The 26,635-nt window shown below is 42.2% G+C and overlaps 1 protein-coding gene across 3 annotated transcripts in view; it reads left to right on the top strand.

The window, feature by feature from the left end:
- COL8A2 (collagen type VIII alpha 2 chain) overlaps positions 1-26,635 on the top strand; it is a 167,144-nt gene that overhangs the window by 89,067 nt on the left and 51,442 nt on the right. The gene's annotated exons all lie outside the window — the stretch shown is intronic.

The raw sequence follows: 26,635 nt of genomic DNA, 5'->3' as shown, positions 1-26,635 counted from the left end.
TACTTGGTATGGCTGTGCCAATTCAGAGAAATAAGAGTTAGAATTTCAGCCAAGAACGGAGCTTTGAGTCATAGCGATAGTCACTTGGCTCTGATTGACAGATCTCTCCCTTTTTGCGAATAGACATAGATCTGTCACACTATGCTGATGGACCACCCCGATGAATCAGAGCCATGTTCCTGACCAAAGATACTACAATGATCGCTCTGAAGTGGCACAGCTGATCAGAGTGACGTATATATTATTGTGATCGTAAAGCCTGTGTCACTGTTGCATGACAGGTGACAGGTTCTCTTTAAAGTGAAGGGTTATGTTAGTGTTGCATTTGATCCACATCAACATATAACCAAGTTATGTACAAAACTTGTGTATATGAACACGGCCCATACAACAGAGTTCCAGTAACTCTGCTCAACAATCTTTTTTTTTTCAAAGTATATATTTATTGGAGTTTTCAAGTAAAGAAATACATAACAATACTCAATAGGATAATGTGGTACAATACAAACAGGGTGTAGAGAACCATAACACTATGTTAAACAGAGTATATGTCCGCTGTGCATGACCGGCCTATCTTACCTGTGTGAGTCTCCAAATGACACCCATAAGTGACATCTCATTACCCACACAGAAATGGCTGAAGGCAAGTGTCTGGGGTTAATGCAGTGAAGTATCTTAAGACCGTGGCTCCTGGAGTTAGCCGGTAGGGAAAATAGGAGAGCCAATGAGAGTGGCATCTGCATACATCCGCCAGGGTGACAGCGGCATATCCTAACTAACTGACACCCATATGAATAAACTGATAAGTATGTAGGTTAACAGGACGGAAAAAGGGGGAGCAGAGAGAATAGGAGAGGGAAATAAAGGATAACAAGGATAAGGTCTGTATTACAAAGACATAAATACCTCATGATGCAGAACGGGCTCTGGTTTCACCGGGCATTCTGAGCATGGCAGCATAGTCGGGGGGGTGGGGGGGGTGAGGGGGTCGTGCGAGAAAAGCAGACAGTGCTGACTATACATTTAGGTAAAGGGTTTCAAAGGCATTAGAGGTCTGCTCAACAATCTTAATAGAACACAGGTGTATAGGGCAAACAATGGTCACGCCGGCAACTGAAGTTAGGTGAGAGTACACAAGAATAGCAGTGACTCACGGTTTAGCAGAAAGACTTTCTTTCATTTATTCAAGTATTTCCAGGTACGTTGTCTCGCAGGACATCAAGTTAGCAACGATATTTCATTAATAGCAGCATAGATGATAACATGCTCCGTGCTCCTTTCAGTCTGGCCCAACGTTTCGCCCCAACACGTTTGGAAGCACGGTAGCCTCGCAACCCTTGACAAAGGTGATTCGTCACCGAAACGTCGGGCAGGCCTATGGTCTAAGTTTTAGTTAGCGTGGTACAGGGGAATCCTAGTAACAAAGGAGTGAGGGATAGCTGTGCACTAGTGGACACTGGAATCACCAGTGGTCCACAGAGTGGAATCAAATAAATGCGCAGCTGCCCCGAACACCCCCTAGTGTGTGAATTCCTTTACACCTGACCATAAATATTCCCATACCACTGCAGATTTTAACTTTTTTTGGGGGGTCATATATTTTAATCAATACCAAATAAAGTAATTATTTTATAGGGAGGGTTCTAGTGAGGGTTGTCCCCTGTTGTTTATTAACTATAAATATATGCTTGGGAAGCCCTAGTGCACGGCGTGTGCACCTTTACAAGCATATTCTTGGTGACAGTTGCGCTTTAAGGGACAAGAAGGGACATTTTAATTGTCAAATGGAAAAAAGAATCCACAGGATGGGGCATAAGTGTCTGATAGCAGGAGGTCTGACCGCTGCGACACTCCACAATCTCCTGTATGGGGCCTCCGGCTCTACTGCAGCTCTTCCAGAAGGTTTGTCGGACACAGCCGACAATGGAGGGGGCGTGTCTATCGTTCTCTTAGTGAGGTCGACAATACAAAGATTAGCCACACAGCGCTGCGGCAGTTCAGGGGCCCCATATGGGAGATCATGGGGGGTCCTAGTGGTTGGACCCCCGCAATCAGACACTTATCCCCTATCCTGCAGATAAGGCATAAGTGTTCCATGGCTGCAGTACTCCTTAAAGGGGTTGTCCAGTGAAAAATATTTTATATCCCATCATGGGGCATCCCAGTGGTCAAATCTCCAGATCGGAACCACGGCTTTCTGCTTGTCACAGAGAAAGTGAGTGCTGCAGATGGCAAGAGCTCCATTCATTTCTATGGGAGCACCAGAGATGCCTGAATGCTGTACACAGGTATCTTCAGTGCTCCCATGGAAATGAATGGAGTGCATGTCGTCTGCAGCATTCTCTGAGAACTGGGGCCCTGTTCTGGAGATTGTAGGGGTCCAAGAAGTCAAACGTCCCAGCGGTCAAACCCCTGTGATCAGTCACTTATTCCCTATTCTGTGGATAGAGGATAATTTTTTATTTTACTGGACAACCCCATTAATTGAGTTTCTCCTATAGCTTTGTTCGTATCATTTAGCAGCAAGGGGACTTTATACAGAACCATGAAATGCTATCAATTAGCAGCTATTATAGCAGCCTGTAGTCTGTGAATGGTACTCAGGAGGGGTGGGTGTCCATTGATGGGCTTACAGGGAAGCCAAAATTTGAATTACCCCCTGCCCTGCTATATTTGTGGCCTCTGAAAAACGTACCAAAACTTCTTAGAGAGTTGCTCTCTCTCTCTCTCTCTCTCTCTCTCTCTCTATATATATATATATATATTAGCGGTGTACCCTGCATTGCCCGTTTTTTTTCTTCCTAATCCTTGTTGGGGAGGAAAATCAACAAAGGAGGAAGCTTTTGACTTCATATGCCATCCTCATAATATTGTTGTCATATCCCAACCCCATATCCTGTCCTCACATCTCAATCTCATATCCCGTCCTCATATCTCAACCTCATATCCTGACCTCCTATCCCGTACTCATATTCTGACCTCCTATTTCGACCTCATATCCTGTCCTCATATCCCGACCTCCTATCCCGTCCTCCTATCTCGACCTCATAGTCTGTCCTCATATTCCTTCCTCATATCTCGACCTCATATCCCGACCTCATATCCCGTCTTCATATGCTGACCCCCTATCCCGTCCAGCTATCTTGACCTCATATCCCGTCCTAATTTCCATCCTCATATCCCGTCCTCATATCCCGACCTCATATCCCAACCTCATATCTCGGCCTCCTATCCTGACCTCCTATGCCGACCTCCTAACCCGTCTTCATATCTCAACCTCATATCCCATTCTCATATCCTGACCTCTTATCCAGACCTCATTCCCCGTCCTCCTATCTCCTCCTCATATCCCGTCTTCATATCCTGACCTCATATACCATCCTTATATCCCATCCTCATATCCCAACCTCAATCCTGACCTCATATCCCGACATTATGTCCCATCCTCATGTCCTGTCCTCAGATGGGACTGATTTGTCATGAAGATATTGTAAGCTGAAAATAGAAGAGGACGTGGCTTTGTGGGACTGGGCGTGATTTGCAAGCCAGACCAAAGCACAACAAGGGTAGATAATAGAAGGTGTGTGGCTTAAAATGTGGGCTTGTCTGTGTAAGATGGGGTGTGGCTTGCAAGCTGGATTTACACATTCACCAGGAGATGCGGAGCTTGTGGAGTAAGGTACTGAAAGTCCCATATACTTGCATATGACTTGAAACAAAAACCCATCTTTTATATAAGGGTGTAGGTAAGGGTTAATTTAACTATCATATCTTTTTATTTGACAAATAAGTAATATGTGAACCAAGTATTATTGAAATATTTCCCGCCGTACGGAAGTTATGTGGGAACATACATTTCCTATGGCATTTTAAACAAAAACCCCGACCCTCACAAATGGGGGTAATTGGGGATTGAATTAACTATCCTATATTTTAAGTGGACATATAAGTAACATGTGACCAAGTATTATCGAAATATCTCCAGCCGTTTGGAAGTTATGCAGTAACATATATTTCCCATAAACTTGTATGGGACTTTAAACAAAAACCCCGACCTTGGCAAATGGGGGTGAGTAAGGGTTAAATTACCTACCCTATGTTTGTCGTTCACATATAAGTAACATGTGTGCCAAGTTTCATGTTAATATCTTTAGCCGTTTGGAGGTTATGCTGGAACATACTTCATATCCCATCCTCATATATTGTTGTCATATCCCGACCTCCTATCCGTCATCATATCCCGACCTCCTATCCTGACCTCCTATCCCGACCTCCTCTCCCGTCCTCCTATCCCGTCCTCCTATTCCGTCCTCCTTTCCTGTCCTCCTATCTCGACCTCCTTTCCCGTCCTCCTATCTCGACCTCCTTTCCCGTCCTCCTTTCCCGTCCTCCTTTCCCGTCCTCCTATCCCGTCCTCCTTTCCCGTCCTCCTTTCCCGACCTTTCCCGTCCTCCTAACCCGTCCTCCTATCCCGTCCTCCTATCCAATCCACCTATCCCGTCCTCCTATCCCGACCTCCTATCCTGTCCTCCTATCCCATCCTCCTATCACTACCTCCTATCCCGTCCTCCTATCTTGACCTCCTTTCCCGTCCTCCTATCTCGACCACCTTGCCCGTCCTCCTTTCATGTCCTCCTATCCCGTCCTCCTTTCCCATCCTCCTTTCCCGTCCTCATATCTCGACCTCCTTTCCCGTCCTCCTTTCCCGTCCTCCTATCCCGTCCTCCTATCCAGTCCATCTATCCCGTCCTCCGATCCCGACCTCCTATCCCGACCTCCTATCCCATCCTCCTATCCCGTCCTCCTATCCCATCCTCCTATCCCGTCCTCCTATCACAACCTCCTATCCCGTCCTCCTATCTCGACCTCCTATCCCGTCCTCCTTTCTCGACCTCCTATCCTGTCTTCCTATCCTGACCTCCTATCCCGTCCTCCCATCCTGTCCTCCCATCTCGACCTCCTATCTCGACCTCCTATCCCGACCTCCTATCCCGACCTCCTATCCCGACCTCCTATCACGTCCTCCTATCCCGACCTCCTATCCCGGTCCTCCTATCCCAGTCCTCCTATCCCGGTCCTCCTATCCCGGTCCTCCTATCGCGTCCTCCTATCCCGTCGTCCTCCTATCCCGACCTCCTATCCCGACCTCCTATCCCAGTCCTCCTATCCCAGTCCTCCTTTCCCGGTCCTCCCATCCCGTCCTCCTATCCCGACCTCCTATGTCGACCTCCTATCCCGACCCGTAACATGTGTACCAGTTATGGAAATATCTCCAGCCGTACGGAAGTTATGTGGGAACATACATTTCCCATTGATTTGCATGGGACTTTAAACAAAAACCCAACCCTCACAAATGGGGGTAGTTAAGGGTTAAATTAACTACCCAATATTTTAAGTGGACATATAAGTAACATGTGACCAAGTATTATCGAAATATCTCCAGCCGTTTGGAAGTTATGCAGTAACATATATTTCCCATTGACTTGTGTGGGACTTTAAACATAAACCCCGCCCCTGGCAAATGGGGGTGAGTAAAGGTTAAATCACCTATCCTATGTTTGTTGATGACATATAAGTAACATGTGTGCCAAGTTTCATGTTAATATCTTTAGCCGTTTGGACGTGATGCTGGAACATACGTACATACATACATACATACTTACATACACACATACACACACACACGTTGAGTTTTATATATATATATATATATATATATATATATATATATATATATATATATAGATATTCCTGCCAAAAGAACACAACTCGCTGAGGTTGGTAACAATGAGTGGCATTTTATGCACACTAGAAGATTAATGTATAAATGCAGTTTTTGTTTCGCTTTTTTACAGCAACACCTAAGAACTTGAATAGAATACTTTTCTAAAATACAAGAGTTCAGAGATTTTTTTTGTAGATTTTATCCTATTATTACACTGCATGTGATCTGTAAATATGTCATAAGGATAGATTGTAAGGAGGATAGAATTAAGGACATGTGACAAAGTACTGGGGAGATTACCATGGACACGGACATTCAGAATTATTCAGAAAAATCACTTACAAAGAAACAATCATATAAACACAGTATTATGTTAGTGAAAAACTGAGTGACAGGATAAGGAAATGAAAGCATATAAAGTATTGTACAAATGTTTTAGGCAGGTGTGGAATAAATGCAGGAAAATTTAAAAATATAAAAAAAATGTTTTTATAGTTTATTTTTATTTTTCTAAATCAATTTATCAAGTGTAACATGAATGAACAAACAAGATGTAAATCAGATTAATCTTCGGTGTGACCCCCACTTGCCTTTAAAATATACTAAAGCATACATTATTATAGGTATACTGTACCTGCACGCTGTATTTGAAGGAACTCAGAAGTGACGTTGGCTTGGTTAGGTTGAGATCAGGACCCAGTGGGGGCCATATAAGTTCTTGCAGGACTCCTTGTTCTTATTTATACTGGAGATAGTTCTCAATGATGTTAGTTGTATGTTTGGGGGTCATTAAAATTAAAGGTTTCTTATGGGGCAGATGTGCTTTGATGCCACATTAAGTACCAGGGCCCCGATGTGACTGCTACCCCTGCACCCCCTATAGCTACGCCCCTGGAGTCATTCAGAACCTCCCTGTTGGCATTGCATGATAGAAAAGCTTCTGCTTGTATTTCTCACTATTGAGGACACCATTAATAATCACCAAATCCCCAAATCTATTTGCTGGAATGAAGCCCAAATGTGCAATGAACCTTCAGAGGCCTTTTTAAAAATGAAAGAAGAGATCTGATTGGTTGCTATGGGCAACTGGTCAACATTTTTTCTGCATGTTTTGAGAAATCTCCCCAATATAGATTTTTTTTTTTTAATATTATATAGGTCTACACTTAAATGTTTAAAATATATATTTTTAACCTATAGAAAGCATGTTTATTGGATGAGTCATAAGTGGCAAAAATAGGAACAAAGCAGGAAAAGGAACAATAGGAATTGAAATTTAATAGGTCCATTATGAAAGCTGAAGGTGTCATGGGAAATTTGTTGCTATGGGCAACTGGGAAAGTTTTTCTCTGCGCAGGTTTTGATAAATCTCCCCCTATATTTTCCAGAGTTAACCTAGACAGTTTCTATGTTTAATATAATAGTTAGACATTGACTAAATGATCCCATTCTACAAGTAAATCCACATACTTTTACAAATCACAGATTAACAAGGCCAATATTACTAATAATACTACCATACATAGGACAAATAATACTGCCACAACATGATCACACTTTATCAATGCGTAAGGATTAATACCACAATACTATTATTTCATAAAATAAACTATTTAAAGAACAATATATCCACCATGCAGTCACAATATGCACAATATGCAGTCCTACACAGGTGCTTTCCAGACCATATAAGTAATTACAGTACAGTGACATTTTCTCTGTTCAGATTTGTTCACTTTCCCTTTTCTCTATTCGATCCAGACGTGTCAATAATCCTTCCAGCCATGATTCGTCTCAGCAGAATTTGCCAGACAAACATCTTAGCCTTCTTGCTTTTACAGCACCCTCCCCAGTTTGGGGGATGTGTAGGGGATAAGATGTATTAGGGCCGGAGTACCCTTTCATAAGGTCCCCACACAGTAATAGGGCCCCTATTTGTAACCCTACATAGTAGTTTGGTCCCCTTTGAGCCCTCACATTAAACCCTTCATTTGTACCACCTCACAATAATTAGACCCCCAAATTGTGCTCCCACACAGTAGTTTGGTACCCCTTTTTGACCCAGCAAAATAGTTTGGTCTCCTTTGTGCCCCCCCATTAAGCCCCCCATTTGTGCCTTTACCTAGTAGTTAGGCCCCCCTTTTAATAGTGCTTCCATTTCCGACAATAAAAAAGAAAAAAATTTACCTCAACCCCGTTCCGTGGTGTAAGGGGTTCAGTACAGTAAAAATGACATCGCCAGTGCTAACATTCTCAACAGTTGACAACCCCTTTGGCAGCTTGCTCTAAAAGCAAGATACAGAACAGGGAGCCATTGGCTTTCAACTATGAATTCATTCCCTCTGGAATTGCCTAAATTGCCTAATGAGAAAATAAACTATGGCTTTTTTTTTTTTACTTCAAAGCACAAGGACCCAGATGTATCTGTGCTACCCTGTAGATACAACAAAGCTTGTACCTTAGCTAATAATACTAAACTCAGATCTGTAGCTATGGATCCTGAGCCAAAAGCCATACGCTATAAATCTTGTACGAGCAGGGTGTGTACAAAACACTTAAGGATACCCTTTATTGTGAGGCAACTCTCCCTTTTACCCTTTGACCCCAAATATGTTTTGTTGTTCCTAATACATAGCCAAACATGTCAAATGTTTCTTTCCTTCGTAACAACATCACACACCTACCAGCAGGGCGGCCTCTCCCTTGTTATGTCTCACATATTCAAGAAGCCCGGCAGACTGCATTGTGCCGTAGAAACTTGTTTGAATGTAAACTAAGTTCCGAGGCAGCTTTTTCTCATTTTCAAACTATTTCATATCAGACCTTGGCCTGTCGTATGTTTTCTTTGAATTTGGTTGAGAAAATGGTCTACATTTCTAAGGATATATCTGCTTAGGAATCTTGGCAGGCGGAGAGACATATATCTAAACACACAGCAAATCTGAAACAGGAGGCGCCTATTAGCAAGGAATAAACAAGATTTTCTGCTAGCCTTGGAACAGGAGTAAGCTGGAAATATATGGTTTTGAATGATGATTTTTGGTTGCTGTTTCTTAACTGCTTCTGACCTGCTCTGGAGAGCACCATGACATTTTTTCATGTAAATCAGTATACCTGTGTCTGAGAAGACAGAGGGAAGAATGTTCATTGCGTCCGCTCTTTCCTTTCTTCCTGCCTTGTTTTCTTTCTGCATTTGCCTAAAGTGTATTCTGACATTACGACAATACTTCAGTTGTAGATGCCAAAGGAAATGATGATTAATGTAGGAAATGATACTAGACTTGCTAGGTGATAAGTAGTTCTCAGAAGTGAATGGAAGCAGCTTGTCCTTCTCCAGACTAAATAAAAATGTACATTTGGTCCTACAGCACTTCTGCTCTGTCCAAACATAGAGAGACCATTGCGGCTGTTACATTACAGCTACAGAGTTCTCTGGTTTCTCTGCTCAGTAGTGGGAAGTAAATTGTAGCCTAACATGATAACAGGACTTCACACTGTCCCAATAATTACTATTATTTCTAAATATCACAGTAATTCATGATTAAAGCTGAAGTTATCTTTAAAGAGTAGCTCCCACCATCACTTTTTTTTCCTGTCCCTGCCTATTACCCATCTATCCCTAACCCCCTCCCTGCCTTTAATTTTTTTTTCTACATATTAAAAATGCCTATTGTCTGCCTGGCTGTGTGCTCACTACCAGGCAGACTTCCCCAGCAGGCACCACGTCACTGATGCCTGCTGGGGCCGACACTTCCGCCTGTAGTTCACCTATACAGGGTGCCTCCAGCTGTTTCCCCACTGCAACTCCCAGCTTGCCCTGACATCTATTGGCTGGCAGGGCATGCTGGGAGTTGTAGTGGGGAAACAACTGGAGGCACCCTGTATAGGTGAACACCGGATCTGTGATGGCCGCACATACCGCTCTCCGCCGCGCAGCCCGCAACCCCCCCGGCCCCGTCATGCCGCTCAACCCACTCCCCGGCAGAAGAACAATCACATAAGCCCACAACTCCCCCCAGCCCCGCTCCGCTCAACCCACTCCCCCTCCCCACCCCCCTTAGTTCACCTATTCAGTGTCCCTCCAGCTGTTTCCCCACTACAACTCCCAGCTTGCCCTGACATTTATTGGCTGTCAGGGCATGCTGGGAGTTGTAGTGGGGAAACTGGAAACATACTGTATAGGTGAACACTCAAACCCCCCCCCCTCCCCCATATAATACTTTACCTTGTCCCCGGGAGCCTGCGCGCATCCACTTCCTTCAAAGCGCACGCTCCCACCTGTCTGATTGACAAGCGGGAGCGAGCACCGCAGTGACTGAATTTCGACTCGTTGTCAGTCTTCAATGAGTCGAAATTCTGTAGTGACGTCACTGCAGAATGCATTCGGCCACTAGGAGGGCGACCCCTAGTGGCCGAATTTAAAAGTGATTTTAAACTGGTTTAAAATCACTTTTTTAAATTAAAGTATATTAGAGATATGTTGTAGTACTTAAGTACTACAACATATCAATTTTTTATTTCATGACAGTGCCCATTTAAAGGGGTTATCCAGGAAAAGACTTTTTTATATATATCAATTAGCTCCAGAAAGTTAAACAGATTTGTAAATTACTTCTATTAAAAAATATTAATCCTTTCAGTACTTATGAGCTTCTGAAGTTAAGGTTGTTCTTTTCTGTCTAAGTGCTCTCTGATGACACGTGTCTCGGGAAACGCCCAGTTTAGAAGCAAATCCCCATAGCAAACCTCTTCTAAACTGGGCGTTTCCCGAGACACGTGTCATCAGAGAGCACTTAGACAGAAAAGAACAACCTTAACTTCAGAAGCTCATAAGTAATGAAAGGATTTTTTAATAGAAGTCCTTTACAAATCTACCAATGTCCACTACGGTGGTTAGCAACGTGTCACTTTTGGTTAGTAGTCACTCTTGGTCACAGTTAAGTCCAAAGATATCCAATTAAAAGAGTCACAGTTCAGTAATCAACTCCTATGATACTGTAGCCAAATATAGCAATAGTGGCGATAATAGCAACCGTTGTAGCAATTATGGCAGTAGTTTGTAGAGTATCGGTGCACAGCACCACTCACCCTTCTTCTCGGCTGTTAGCGATCCCGGCAAGCAATGATGTTCACAGGTAGCGATTTCGGCAGACCGCGATGTCCTGTAGGTGATAAAAGCTGTTTGTATTGCCGGTCTGGATCGTAGCCTAGGTGAGTGGTTCTCTGGTAGGCTGTAAGTATCCTGGGCTGGCACGGGGAGGCGTCCGGCCTAGGGAGAACGTGTCCAGGAACTCTGGCTTCCTGGACACGTTCTCCCTAGGCCGGATTCAATTTTTTATCTCACACAGTTTGATAAATCTGGGCCTCTGTGTCAGTCATCACACAATTACAAAATGGCTCTTGTCAGTCGTTCAGATACTTACACTTGCTTACAACACAGTGACTTCAAGAATCAAGAACTAACTGTTCACTTGCTGCCTAATATTAAAAATATATATTTATTATTGTTATTTACTTTGCCTATCAGTGGATTACATTTTGTGAGTGATTTTATATACATGAAATTTAATTGTGTGTCTAAACCTTGTGGGTGCTTTGCAATGCGTGCAAGATCAAAGGGCTTTATACCACAAGAACTCGGGATAGTGCCAAAATCCTGCATACCAAAGGAAGGACCAAACCACATCTAGATCTCACTTCATCCCCAATCTACTAAGAACGCAGTGTTTTTTCTTTCTATTGCATTCTAAAAAGTAAAATGTGGCTTTCACATAGAAAGCATAACTTTAATACCTAATCACTATTTCATAATAAGCCATACTGAGCCATGGTATATAAATATTGTACTTTAGCACCCCTTCCCCAATGTGGCAGTTTGAGAGTCTTCAAATAACTTAAAATGTCTTATTCTATGGGAGTCACATGCCAATATATATTCTGGAAACTGGCGCCCTTACTTGGCCACCAGATGCTTCTCCTACTACCTGATTGCTGTGTTCTGGGGATGGGCTAGAGCTAGGGCTGCTCTTAATTTACTCCCTTATGGCATAAGCCAGGTTTGTCTGAGTACTCCTCTTTTCTGGATGCAGAGTTCTGGGAGAGGAAAGGTCTTAGCAGGGTGGAACAGCTATGTGTGAATGGAGTGTTTAGAACATATGAGGATCTCCAAGCTGAGTTCGATCTGCCTCGTTCCTCCTTTTACAGATATTTACAGTTACGCCATGTGTATGAGGTGCAGGGTAGATCGCGGTCACTGGAGATCCACTGTAACATTGTGCTAGAATCCTTAGTCACTAACTCTGGTTCTGCAGGTGTTATCTCATGGCTGTATCAGGAACTTCTTCATTCCTATCATTATCAGATTCCCTTGTTGGTAAGGAGTAAATGGGAGGGTGACTTGGGCCCCTTGACGGATGAGAACTGGAAGACTGCTCTGTCCCTTACCCCTTTGCTATCACTCTTTGTGGCGAGCTATCGCAGCTGTTTCTTCTGCATACGGTGTACAAAACCCCGGCGCTCTTGCGCTGGTTTAGTCTCCGTCTGGAATCTAGTACCATACCATATGGTTTGGGATTGTTCGTTGTTGTCACCCTATTGGAGGAGTGTCCTCCTCCTTGTCTGTGATGTATATGAGATTACTGTGCCATGGGAACCTAAACCTTGTGTACTGGGTCTTATTGGGTGTGACTCTGAGCCAGCTGGGGTGGAACTGGGGATCCTCCAAATTTTATATCAGGCTAGGAAATTTATCGCCCAGTACTGGATAAGGCCTAGCCCCCCCCTAGGGTGCCTGACTTGGTTGCTAGGGTTTCTATTATTGTCCAGTTTGAGAGGAAGATCTATTATAAGCGTAAGGCCCTGCGTAAATTTGATGGGGGTGTGGGGTCCCTGGGTGCATAACTATAGATTGAGTTCAGATAATCCCTAGACAGACTGTTTTTTTTGGGGGGTTTTTTCTATACCCCCGGGAATATGTACCCTTGACTAGTGCACCTCATACCTCACCTTCTCCTTCTGTTTCTGTCTGTCTTTGTGAGACCCTGTCCTTTGTGTGGTTGACTGTTGCTTCTTGCCCGTGTGCTAAGGTGCATGCCCCAAGGGCTTCTCTGTATGGGTGGTTTATGTCCTAACGGTGGGTGGATCCTTCTTTTACTTCAAAGGGGACTGGGCGGGTTTGTTCTCTGGAACCTCTCCTTGTTCTACATTTTTCTGCTCTACTGGAGGAGGCAGGAATAATGGACTTAAGGTTGACATGAACTTGTTGTGTTGAGGGTGGGATGGAGGCTGGGTGTTGTTTTGAGGTGAGTGGGGTGGGGTGTTTGTGTGTTCTTTTTCTTGTAATAAAAACTTTTAAAAACTTAATAAAAATATCTGATTTAAAAAAAAAATCCTTTTCTATGGTGTTTTAGGTGAGATAGTTACCAGTGCCAACAGTAAAAGAAGAAGAGAGACTGAATGCCAATGTTACTTAATGTAACATATAGTAACATAGTTCATAAGGTTGAAAAAATACCATAGTCCATCAAGTTCAACATATGCCCCTAATAAGTCCCTACTGAGTTGAATTGATCCAGAGGAAGGCACAAAACCCTCATACTAGAGGTAAAAATTTCTTCCAGACTCCAAATATGGCAGTCAGAATAAATCCCTGGAACAATGTTCTGTCCCTATAAAGCTAGTATACATAACCAGCAATGTTATTATTCTCCAAAAATGCATCCAGACGCTTTTTGAACTCTTTTACAGAGTTCACCATGACCACCTCCTCTGGCAGAGAATTCCACAGTCTCACTGCTCTTACAGTAAAGAACCCCCGTCTGTGCTGGTGTAGAAACCTTCTTTCCTCTAAATGTAGAGGATGCCCCCTTGTTATAGATACAGTCCTGGGTATAAATAGATCATGGGAGAGATCTCTGTACTGCCCCCTGATATATTTATACATAGTTATTAGGTCAACCCTAAGTCTTCTTTTTTCTAAACTAAATAACCTTAATTCTGATAATCTATCTGGGTACTGTAGTCCTCCAATTCCCTGTATTACCCTGATTGCCTGTGTTTGAACCCTCTCCAGCTCCACTATATCTTTCTTGTACACTGGTGCCCAATACTGTACACAGTAGTCTATGAGTGGTCTGACTAGCGATTTGTACAGCGGTAGAATTATTTCCTTTTGATGGGTATCCATGCCCCTATTATGCACCCCATGATTTTATTTGCCTTGGCAGCAGCTGCCCGACACTGGTCACTAAAGCTAAATTTACTGTTAACTAAGATTCCCAATCCTTTTCCATGTCATTCGTCCCAAGTGTTCTCCCATTTAATACATAATCCCAGCCCGGATTTTTCTTCCCCATGTGCATTACCTTACATTTATCAGTGTTGAACCTCATCTGCCATTTCCCAGCCCAAACCTCCAACCTATCCTAATCCATTTGTAACAGTGCACTGTCCTCTATAGTGTTTACCGCTTTACAGAGTTTTGTATCATCTGCAAAGATTGCTACTTTACTATTCAACCCCTCTACAAGGTCATTAATAAAAATATTAGATAGAACAGGACCCAAGACTGACCCCTGTGGTACCCCACTGTTAACCACCCTCTGTTTCCTATCACTGAGCCAGTTACTTACCCACTTACACACATTCTCCCCCAGCCTAATCCCTCTCATTTTATGCACCAATCTTTTATGTGGAGCTGTATCAAATGCTTTGGAAAAATCCAGATATACGACAGCCAGCAATTGCCCCTGGTCCAGTCTGGAGCTCACCTCCTCATAAAAGCTGATCAGGTTAGTTTGACAGGACCGATCCCTCATAAAGCCATGCTGATATGGAGTCATACATTTATTTTCATCAAGATATTCCAGAATAGCATCTCTTAGAAAACCCTCAAACAATTTACATACTGTATTTGTACAAACTGTACTGTATTTGACTTTTTACTTTATTTGTGTTTTTCTTAACCTATTTCTCTAGGCACATTCACTGCTTCTAAGCAGTGTGTAAAAATGGCGGCCTCAGACATTATTGGTCCCTTTTTGTTTGTTCATGCAACTATAAAGGAAAAAATTGGGTCAGTCAACCACAGATAGCCTTTGGTCCCCTGCCCAATCTCTATTTATTTCCACAACGACAAGTGTAGCAAAGTACTAGAATCTAAGTAGTCAGGACAGATGAACACCTTCACATTCAGGCATGGCAGCACAGTCTTAAAATAACAAGCATGCACTGGACGTGTTGCAAGGTGCAGACAGTGTCAGGCCATGCAATTTATAGAAAATGGCAACAATCCAGTCTTGGTAATTGGTAAATAAAGCTTAACAGCTTATTTCTAGTAAACATTATAGCAACTTTTCGAGATTCTGTTGGATTGAATGCCAGCAAAATGTCAATGAGGGAAGCCAACATACAGCCCGACATGTTCCTGGCAGGTTTACTGAATATAATTCAATTATGTCTATGTATGGACCATTTTCAAAATCACAATTTTGAGTCCTACATAGTATCTGTTCATGCGCTTTATTAAAATCTATAAACACCAGCTGCTGGCAATGCTTTGGGGCATGGTAATTTGGGCCAGTGCCTCAACTTGTACTTCTTTTGGATCTATAAGAGATCAAAACAGTGATCCTTTAGAATACAATGGCCTCAGGTTTCAATATTTTAAACATGCAATGGTCTTTCCTGAAAAAAAGACAGAGGGGATATGATAAAAACTTTTAAATACATAAAGGGAATCAAAACAGTAAAGTAGGAGAGCATATTTAAAAGAAGAAAAACTACCACAAGAGGACATAGTTTTATATTAGAGGGGGAAAGGTTTATGCAGTAATATCAGGAAGTATTATTTTACTGAGAGAGTAGTGGATGTATGGAATAGCCTTCCTGCAGAAGTGGTAGCTACAAATACAGTGAAGGAGTTTAAACATGCATGGGATAAGCATAAGGCTATCCTCCATATAAGATAGGGCCAGGGACTATTGATAGTATAGGGAATATTGGGCAGACTAGATGGTCCGAATTGATGCTAAAGTGATGTATGGCTTCCAGCAGTTTATTTTACTTTTATATGTAGGACTTCCATTATCTGTATTGGTCATTTTCCCTTCAAGTAAATTTTTTCTAATTTTGGGTTGACATTTTTTTGGGCTGCAGAACCAATTATTTGTTACATTTATGGTTTGAAGATATATCTTCAATTTTCAGTGGTCATCCTGGAGCCAACTAAAGGGAAAGAACTATTTTTTTTATATACTTTCCCAGCATTCTGGTGTCACATCAGGCTGGAAAAAGTGCAGCCCTGAGCTCACCCAAATCTCAGTCCCTGCCTCCTTAATAGGGTGGCACCAATCACAGTGTCGGACCCAGTGTTCATTTTGGCAGCCAATTTAATTTTAGTTATTAGACTTGTGACAAAATGAAATTTTAGTTCTAGTCGTATTTTATTCATCTGCTTAAGTTTAGTTTTAGCTTGGTTAAAGGGGTACTCCGCACCCCTAGACATCTTATCTCCTATCCAAAGGATAGGGGATGAGATGTCAGATCGCCGGCGTCCCTCTGCTGGGGACCCCCGGGATCTCGGCAGCAGCACCCACCTGTATGGCTTCCACCTCACACCGGCAACGCTGGAGGCTTCTGATCCTGACCACAATGGCGGACGAGCGTGATGTCACGACTCCGCCCCATGTGACATCACGCCCCGCCCCCTCAATGCAAGTCTATGGGAGGGTGTGTGACGGACCTCCCATAGACTTGCATTGCGGGGGCGGGGTGTGACGGTGACGTCAAGCTCGTCCGCCATTGTGGTCGGGATCCGAAGCCTCCAGCATTGCCAGTGTGAGGTGGAAGCCGTACAGGTGGGTGCTGCTGCCGAGATCCCAGGGGTCCCCAGCAGCGGGACCTCGGCGATATGACATCTTATCCCCTATCCTTTGGATAGGGGATAAGATGTCTAGGGGTGCGGAGTACCTGGATTGCATGCGGCGAGCATAATGTGAATAAATAAGTATGTATTCACAAGGAATTACTCATGATCACAACGTTCAGGTCTTCCTTCATATTTCATGCTTTATTTGCATGATTTTCTATCTTTATGGTCCCATATGATATTTCTTATGGATCACATTTGATGAATACATGGGGTACAATGGTTTACATCCCAAACAGGTAAGATGACGAATGCCTCAGCTCCAGCTTGCCGCGCTACGTTGCGGGGAACAACCCCTTAATCATGCGCACAGGTGTGGAGTCAGAGCGTGGTTAAATATGCTGGCAGGTAGTACATGTTTAACTCTTACTGCGCTGGTTCTTTTTATACACTGCATAAATAATACCAAGCATTTTCTATAACCACAGCTACTATAAAAATGCCTTATAACTGCACACTTCATTAAGACCCTTCAGTTCGATCTTTTCTAACTCTTTTATCCAATATGCCTTACGCTTCAGTAATGCTTTTTTATTTTCTTCCTTACTTTTTCTTTTTTCTACTTCTTCAACTACTTGCCATCTGAGATCTGTTACTGTGTGTCCAAATTGCTTAAAATGACGGGCTACACTTGTTTCTCCATATTGCGTTTCTTTCATTCCCTCTTGTTCCAAGTGGGAATACCTTCTTATCATGGATTTATGTTCGCCAAGCCTTATTTTCATTTGTCTGGAAGTTTGGCCCACATAGCCTTTGCCGCAAGGGTATATTTAACCAAGCTTGTATATATGGTGAAGGATAGCACCATTTACCTGTGAAGGACTTGTCTACTCCTAACAATACATCAAATACATAAGGGTAACCAATTGTTATTAAATAAGTTTACGTTCAGTCATATTTTAGTATTAATATACCTCAGAATAATGTAACGACAATGGGGGAGATTTATCAAAACCTGTCCTGAGGAAAAGTTGCTGTGTTGCCCATAGCAACCAATCAGATCGCTTCTTTCATTTTGCAGAGGCCTTGTTAAAAATGAAAGAAGCTATCTGATTGGTTGCTATGGGCAACTGGGCAACTTTTCCTCTGCACAGATTTTGATAAATCTCCCCCAATAACTCCAGCAGATTTATTTTAGTTAATTAAATTTCGAGCAGATTTTAGGAATGTAGAATTGAATGGGTTTAGAAACTAGTTAAACTCTAGGCTTAGGAACTCTCCTCCCCCCCCACCCACCCCCCCCCCCCCCCCCCCACACACACACACAGGTACATAATGCATATTACCACTGGTACTGACTAAATCCTGTATACAGAGGCCAATATTACCAGTAATACCAGTATACAAGGAGGAATATTATCACCATACATATTACCATTATACTGGTACTGTCCAAATCCTGTATGCTGTGACCAATATTACCAATAATACCAGTATACAATGAGGAATAATAACACTATACATATTACTATCATACTGTTCCTGACTATATCCTGCATACTGAGACTATTATCACAGTATACAAGGTGGAATATTATCACCATATTTATTACCATCATACTGTAACTGACCACTTTCAGTATATTGAGACCAATAATGCAGTATATAAGGGACAATGATACTGCCACACCACAACCACAAATTATCTCCACACAATGACTATTTGTTACTACCCCACTGCTATTGAATAAATTACACTATACAAGGGCCAATATCACCCCATACACTGACTAGCCTTAGGGTCTATTCACCTGGCAGAATTTATGCTTGTGGAATTCCGTCTCAAGTTAAAGCCTATAGACTTCTATGGGATTCCACACTCCCATTCACACTTCTGAATTTCTGCTTGCGGAATTCCACTAGAGGAATTCCGCAAGCAGAAATTCAGAAGTGTGAATGGGAGTGCGAAATCCCATAGAAGTCTATGGGCTTGAGATGAAATTCAGAAAGGGAAAATTCTGCCGTGTGAATAGACCCTTAGGCTAGGTTCAGACTATGGAATCTCCGGGCAGAAAATTTCCGCCCGGAGATTCTGAGTTCCACCTGCGCCGACTGAATTAGTCGGCGCTAGGACAGCGCGGACACTGCAGTCTCCCATAGACTGCAATGTGTTCCGTGCGGATTTCCGCCTGAAGAAAGAGCACCGCCAAGCGGATTTTGAAGTGTGAATTTGTGAACGGGAAACCATTCACTACACTAGACATTTTAGCAAGCGGAATTTCTGACGGAAATTTTACGTCTGAATTTCTGTCAGAAATTCCGTAGTCTGAACCTAGCCTTAGGCTGGGTTCATACTGAAGAATTTCTGGGCAGAATTTCTGCCGGAGATCGAGCCCGCGGCGCTAGGACCGAGCAGACTGCATTGCTGCCCCCATAGACTGCAATGCATTTCTGGATGGATCTTTTGGGAGATGGCAATGTAGTCCGCGTGGTCCTAGTGCCGCTGGCTCGATCTCTGGCAGAAATTCTGCCCAGAAATTCCACAGTGTGAACCTTGCCTTAGGCTCCTTACCTCAGCACAATCCAACCTCTATACAAACTCCCCATGTGCATTGTCCCACACAGGAACAATGCCCACTTTATGCCCCCATATAGTAGTTAAGCCCAACTCTGTGCACCCATATGGTACTTAAAGTAATTTAAGTACTTTAGGATTTTTTTTATTTCACTATTCTACAGAGGCTGTAAAGTCAGTGTTCATAATACAGTGTCTATCCCTGATTCTGATTTTGATGGTGGCTTCGCAATTCTTCTGTGATTTTTTCCTTAATGTTAATTTTTAACAGCATACAAAATGAGTGTCGGTTTTCCCAGGTTGCAGTGCGTCCCGAGACATTACATCACTTGTAGTGCTGACTGGCAGGTAATGCTGAAACTTGTAGTACTGACTGGCAGGGAATGCTGAGACATTTAGTCATGACAAAGGTTACCCATTGTCAGATAGGTCCCCCACACTGTCTCAATAGGAGGTAGGTCCCCCACACTGTTCTTATAAGAGTTAGGTTACTAACAATATGCCCACATAAAAAAGAAAAAACAGACAAACAATACACAGGAGGTCACACGCCACCCACCAGGACTTCCAGTATTCCCCCACTTTTAAACATAGTTTAAACTCCTCTAATGTCAGCGGGCCCCCTTTCTGGCCTGGATCGAATGCCTGACCTGTCAGTCCACCCTGGAACAATCTTTTCCGATGCAGGTTTCAACCGATAACAAAAATTTGTAACCATAATTGTCAGAATTTTTGTAATTTTTCTTCGAATTAACGTTTAATTAACAAATGGCAAAAAAGGACCGTCAATAAAATTAACATTGGCCGGACCCTTCACTGAATTAGGTGCAGGGCAAAGCAAAGTTCAAAACAAATAAACACTGTACGTATGTCAGGGAAGCAGATCAGGATAAACTGGGTTAACAGGCACAGAACTAAAGGCAAAAAAAGACAGACAGGGAATACACAGGGAATTTACAAACGTAAAATCAGAGCCTAACAGGCCAGAGTCAAATCCAGAAAATAATACAGTACCTAAACACTATGCAGAGGACAAGTCAAAGGCAAGAAAGGCTCAAACCAGATGGCCAAAAATGCACAGAACGGTAGGCTAAAGAATAGTCAGTAAACAGGCAGGAGTTCAGAGAAACATATGAGACAAAGAAGACGTAAGCTGGTGAGACAGGAATGAGCTGTAATCACGAGCATGGTTGGGACATAGTGCAGGGATTAAAATATCCAGCCCGCTGCTGCTGTAACCTCTGAGTTGCCAGAGTGCAGCATGTGAAGCCTGGACAGGTGCAAGCATTACAGCCTGCATAAAAAAAACTGGAATTATTTACTATCCTCCACAGTGATCTTCTTCCTGATTCTTATGGTTGACACATTACACTGCGGCTCAGATAATCACTGGCTGCAGCGATGTCTCGCCACAGCCAGTGATTAGCTAAGTGGCAGTGTGAAGTATTGGGCCCTGGTACCAGGAAGAAGACCAGGGTTGGGGCTCAATACATCACATTGCCCCTCATCCAATCAGCGGCCAAGGTGAGACATTGATGCAGTCTGCCTTTAGCTGAGTTGCAGAGTGACACACCAATCACAAGAAGCATGAAGAGGATTGCTGCAGAGGACAGGAATGCAAAACTGGAGGCATCGGGGAATTTGTGGTAGGTAAGTACTTTTTTTAAATGCTGGCATACTGGGCAAGTTTTAAAAAAAAGAAAAAAAAACTTTTATCATAGAGTACTTCTTTAATATTAAAGGAACCACTGTAGATACCATCCATAATAAGAAAGAGTCCAAGGTTGATATATTATTTAATCCTATAATGACCACATGTTCTCAAGATCAGTCCATCTATTTCCCCGTAACTTCTGCCGTACATATATAGAGGATGTCGGCAAGGAGTTAAAAGAACAGTAACATTCTGGGAATATTTTGGCTACTCACCTTCTCTATGTAATCTCTGAATCATTATTCTCTGTGGTGAGACAGAGGCAGAACTGCAAATTTTTCCACGTTTTCTAAAGGGCTTTAGGATCTGTTCCACTGTAAACAATGGAAAGTATTTGGAGATTTTTCAGGAGAGATCGAGAGTAAATATTTGAAACACAGAAGGGCGATTTTATCAGAGCCAAGTAGCAGGTGAAATGGATTTTAGTTTCATAAATCATACAGCTAATTAATATACATGATGAAGCTATAGCTTAAATCCTACCTGTCCTGTGAGCAACAAAATGAGCCTGGTATTAGTTACACCACAAATATTGTATGATATTACTTAGATGCCACATTGATTTTATTATTCTAGTAGAGTTTTTTTTTTTTTTTTCCTGCAGGTCCCCCACTGCAATCCATTTTGTTCATGCTTACTGTTAAGGCCAAGTTCACGTGGTGAAATGTCCATGCGGAATTCCCGAGGAATTGGCTTCAATGGGATTCTGCTGGGCATTTCACAAGGTGGGATTTCCCGATTCCGATGCATTGCCATCTATGAGACTGGGCATTTCTGAACGTTCCTAGTGCCCACCAAATATGTTCGGAATGTCTGCCCGTGTTTTCTGTGCGGACATTACGCTGTGTGAACATGGCCTAAAAAGTTCCCTTTTGTTTTTAAAGATTTAAAACATAATTCTTCAAAAGGATACAAAAACATGATGTGAACTTAGCCTTATGTAACTGTTTTATGTTCCATGAAAACCTATGGGCACAAGGATGTCTCATTATTTTTTTTCAAAATAATATAAATTATTGCATAAAAGTCTTTTTATTACCTGTACAAAAAGAATAATCCAGTCATTATTTACATGGTAACAAAGAACCTTTAACAAGTCATAGCTTTTAGGATGTGGACAAATACATCATTGGTAAAGATGGAGTCAGTGTCAGCCAGCCAGTATTGTGTGCCATATTAATAGCTGGAGCTAAGAAAAAAATAGGTTAGAAAAAAGACAGAAATTGGAGAATTATTATTTCCATCTTGGATTAGACACAGTTGGACTTTTTTAATAATAGAATATAAAAGAATAAAATGTAACCGAAGAATGGATGCTTGTAATGGAAGAGAATGAAGTATAAAGTAGTACCCGTGTGCTGCAATCTCAGCTGTAATAATAACCAATCCATCAACAGCGTTTGTGGAATCATATATTTATCGCAGTAGAAGTGGGAATGTTAGAACTTTATTTTCTGGCAGACGTAGATGTGTGCAGGTCGTACAGGATTGCTAAATCAAAAAACAGCTGGAAATTTCTAGAAGAGCAAAGAATTTACATGTTAATCCAAATGAGCAAATAAAAATTGAAAAAGTAAACATTAGGGTTTGTGAACTATGATAAGATCTTAGATTGTGTGGCACCAAGGGATTTGGGTGGTCTCCATGACCCTTGATTTGTATAACTATGAGAGTGGCAGCAGGCTTTGTTATCAAGGTGGAAAAGGTAGAAGGCCAGATGTGATCCATACGGTAGGGAAGGTGTAGACAAGCGGAAAAGAATGGAGGACTCACTCTTGCTCAAGCAGAAGATTTTTACTGTAGAATGTTTTCTGTAGGCACAATCAAGCATAACGGTTCTTTAATTAGAGGCACAGCTCAATCATAGTGTCCGCAAGTTTTCAGAATGCAGCTGGTTGCAATCTCTGTTCACCGCTACTTGTGGCTTGTTATAGGTCAACCCTCACTGGGCTATCTGATGTTGTACTGCAACTCAGTCCACATTTGTGTGAACCACCCTCACCCACAGTAGCCTCTCCTGCTGCTGAGCACTGCATATACCCAAAGCGACTGCTGCCTGGCCCAGAAGCCAAGACTTTTTCTCTCTCATGCACAGCGACTTTCTAACATAGTGGCAGCCCTCAGTCAGCTCAGTTGTCTTTTTGGCAAGGATCTCTTCTGTCACATGTGTCAGGGCTCCAAAACACTTCCAAATTCAAAACACCAATACACATGATAGAATGTGCCACCTCTCCCTAACAAATGAGAAAGTGCTTGATCATTGGTTAATCATATCATTTTTGCAGGCCTGCTTGATTGTTGAATGGTATAAAAGACTCTACAAATGATCACCAATCTACCAGATTAGTGCTCGGTCCATAAATAAATAGACCAACTTAAAGAGCCCTTAGACCGAGGTATGAAACCAGTCTAAGGGCATGGACTATCTGACTCCAACCCCTGTAATGTTTGTCCAACAAGGAAACCCCTGGCCCCAGGATAGCTTTGTGTAAAGGAACACCAGCCGAAAAGAAAATGTGCAAACAGGTTCAGTAATAGTACAGGGTGGGCCATTTATATGGATACACCTTAATGAAATGGGAATGGTTGGTGATATTAACTTCCTGTTTGTGGCACATTAGTATATGTGAGGGGGGAAACTTTTCAAGATGGGTGGTGACCATGGTGGCCATTTTGAAGTCGGCCATTTTGAATCCAACTTTAGTTTTTTCAATAGGAAGAGGGTCATGTGACACATCAAACTTATTGGGAATTTCACAAGAAAAACAATCAGGAGTTATTTTTAAGTTTCTGACCACTTATAAAATGTGTTCAATGTGCTGCCCATTGTGTTGGATTGTCAATACAACCCTCTTCTCCCACTATTCACACACTGATAGCAACACCGCAGGAGAAATGCTAGCACAGGCTTCCAGTATCTGTAGTTTCAGGTGCTGCAGAATGGGTAAAACAAAAATTGGAACAGGACCCTCAGTTTACGCAGAAGATTTTGTTCAGTGATGAGGCAAACTTTTATGTGAATGGTGAAGTTTACAAACAAAACAACCGCTATTGGTCTGACACTAACCCACATTGGATAGATCCCTCCAAGACTGTTGGAACACAAAAATTGATGGTATGGTGTGGCATATGGGGTACAAAGATTCATCAATGGAAACCTCAAGGCCCCTGGATATGCTAAATTGCTACATGATGATGTGTTTCAATCTTTATGCACTGAAGCTGGCACGTTCCCTGAGTTTTTCCAGCAAGATGGTGCACCACCACATTATGGGTGTCAGGTCCGAGCATTCCTAGATGAACAGTTTCCTGGAAAGTGGATTGGTCGTCCTGGGCCAGTTGAATGGCCCCCAAGGTCTCCCGATCTGACCCCCTTAGACTTTTATCTTTGGGGTCATCAGAAGGCAATTGTCTATGCTATAAAGATACGAGATGTGCAGCACCTGAAACTACAGATACTGGAAGCCTGTGCTAGCATTTCTCCTGCGGTGTTGCTATCAGTGTGTGAAGAGTGGGAGAAGAGGGTTGCATTGACAATCCAACACAATGGGCAGCACATTGAACACATTTTATAAGTGGTAAGAAACTTGTAAATAACAAATGAAAGAATAAAGTTACATTAAAACCAAGCACATCATTGTTTTTCTTGTGAATTTCCCAATGAGTTTGATGTGTCACATGACCCTCTTCCTATTGAAAAAACAAAAGTTGGATTCAAAATGGCCAACTTCAAAATGGCCACCATGGTCACCACCCATCTTGAAAAGTTTCCCCCTCACATATACTAATGTGCCACAAACAGGAAGTTAATATCACCAACCATTCCCATTTTATTAAGGTGTATCCATATAAATGGCCCACCCTGTATTTTCTTATTAAGAAACATTTCTCTATATACATATGCATAAAATAGGCTATGCTATAAAAACAACACTCCTACTGTGGATTTCTTTAGAGTGGGCTTGCCACACGCTATATGTCCGTAACTACAGATAAAATATAATAATATATTTTTTAAAGTCAACAATTCTTTATGTTTTGCCATGTAAGTATAACATACTCCTGTTAGCAATGCAATTTGTTGCAGGTATGCAAGTCTTTTTTTAAATGGGTAGAGTATTCCACTAGGACACACCGATTGGGAGATTGGAAAGCTGTTACTTTTTTCTCCTCTCTTCTATCCAATGCATCACGTTACTCTTGAGCTGCAGAGATAGCCTGGGACTCTTAAATATCCTGCAGAGTGTCCAGCAGGTGGGTGCAGATAATAGTTAATGCAGGGGATGTTATAGGATGCTGGGAAATGAGGCTGGCATATGAGGGTGTTATATAATGTTGGTATATATAAGGATGGGATATGAGGAAGGGATGTGAGGTCTGGATGTGAGGATGAGTTGTAAGGCCCATCCATACATCTCGTCCTCACATCCAGACCTCACATCCAGTCCTCACATCATATGAGGAAGGAATGTGAGGACAAGATGTAAGACCAGGATGTGACGATGATATATGAGGATGTGATATGAGGAAGGGATATGAGGTCTGGATGTGGGGATGGAATATGAGGATGGGATGTTAGGATGGGATGTGAGAATGAAATGTGAGGATGGGATGTAAGGACGAGATGTAAGGACGGGATGTGACGATGATATATGAGGATGTGATATGAGGAAGGGATATGAGGTCTGGATGTGGGGATGGAATATGAGGACGGGATGTTAGGATGAGATGTGAGAATGAAATGTGAGGACGGGATGTAAGGAACGAGATGTAAGGACGGGATGTGACGATGATATATGAGGATGTGATATGAGGAAGGGATATGAGGTCTGGATGTGAGGATGGAATATGAGAACGGGATGTTAGGATGGGATGTAAGAATGAAATGTGAGGACGGGATGTAAGGACGAGATGTGACGATGATATATGAGGATGTGATATGAGGAAGGGATATGAGGTCTGGATGTGAGGATGGAATATGAGAACGGGATGTTAGGATGGGATGTAAGAATGAAATGTGAGGACGGGATGTAAGGACGAGATGTGACGATGATATATGAGGATGTGATATGAGGAAGGGATATGAGGTCTGGATGTGAGGATGGAATATGAGGACGGGATGTTAGGATGGGATGTGAGAATGAAATGTGAGGACGGGATGTAAGGACGAGATGTAAGGACGGGATGTGAGGAGGGGATATGAGGACAGAGATACAAGGCTGGTATATGATGAGGGGAATAAGAAGTGGGGCTATGAGGATGAGAGCATCATTGTTGCTTTTACTCCCACAAGGTTTAAGTAGGAACACCGGTCACCCCCAAATACTCAGTTACTTTATAATAAAAGGAAAAGTATAATAATTAAATGCTTATTATATAATATCCTAATATTTAAAGGGGTTGTATAGGCAGAGTTTGTTCATTGAATTTATAATCAGAAATTATGCAATATATGTTTACATATTGATAACAGGCTAGAATTCCAAAGGCATCTTTTATTAGGAACTTTATAGTGTTTAATATCATTCAGCAGAGCTGGATTTAACATACAGGAACCTATTCATCCTGAATAATATGTAGTGAATAAATCGTTTCATTAACTTACACTTTATGGTACCATATTGTATGATATTTGTAGATCTGGTATATATTAAGTGGAAAACATTTAAGACTGATTCTTAGATTAACGTTTATAACTGTCTAATGGTGGTGATATATTTTGGTAAAAATTATAGTAATCTGACTAGTGTATCT

Source organism: Hyla sarda, chromosome 2 (genome assembly GCF_029499605.1).
Source record: "Hyla sarda isolate aHylSar1 chromosome 2, aHylSar1.hap1, whole genome shotgun sequence".
Lineage (NCBI taxonomy): Eukaryota > Metazoa > Chordata > Amphibia > Anura > Hylidae > Hyla > Hyla sarda.
Note: the sequence above shows the minus strand (reverse complement) of the source record. Positions and strands in the feature narration are given on the sequence as shown.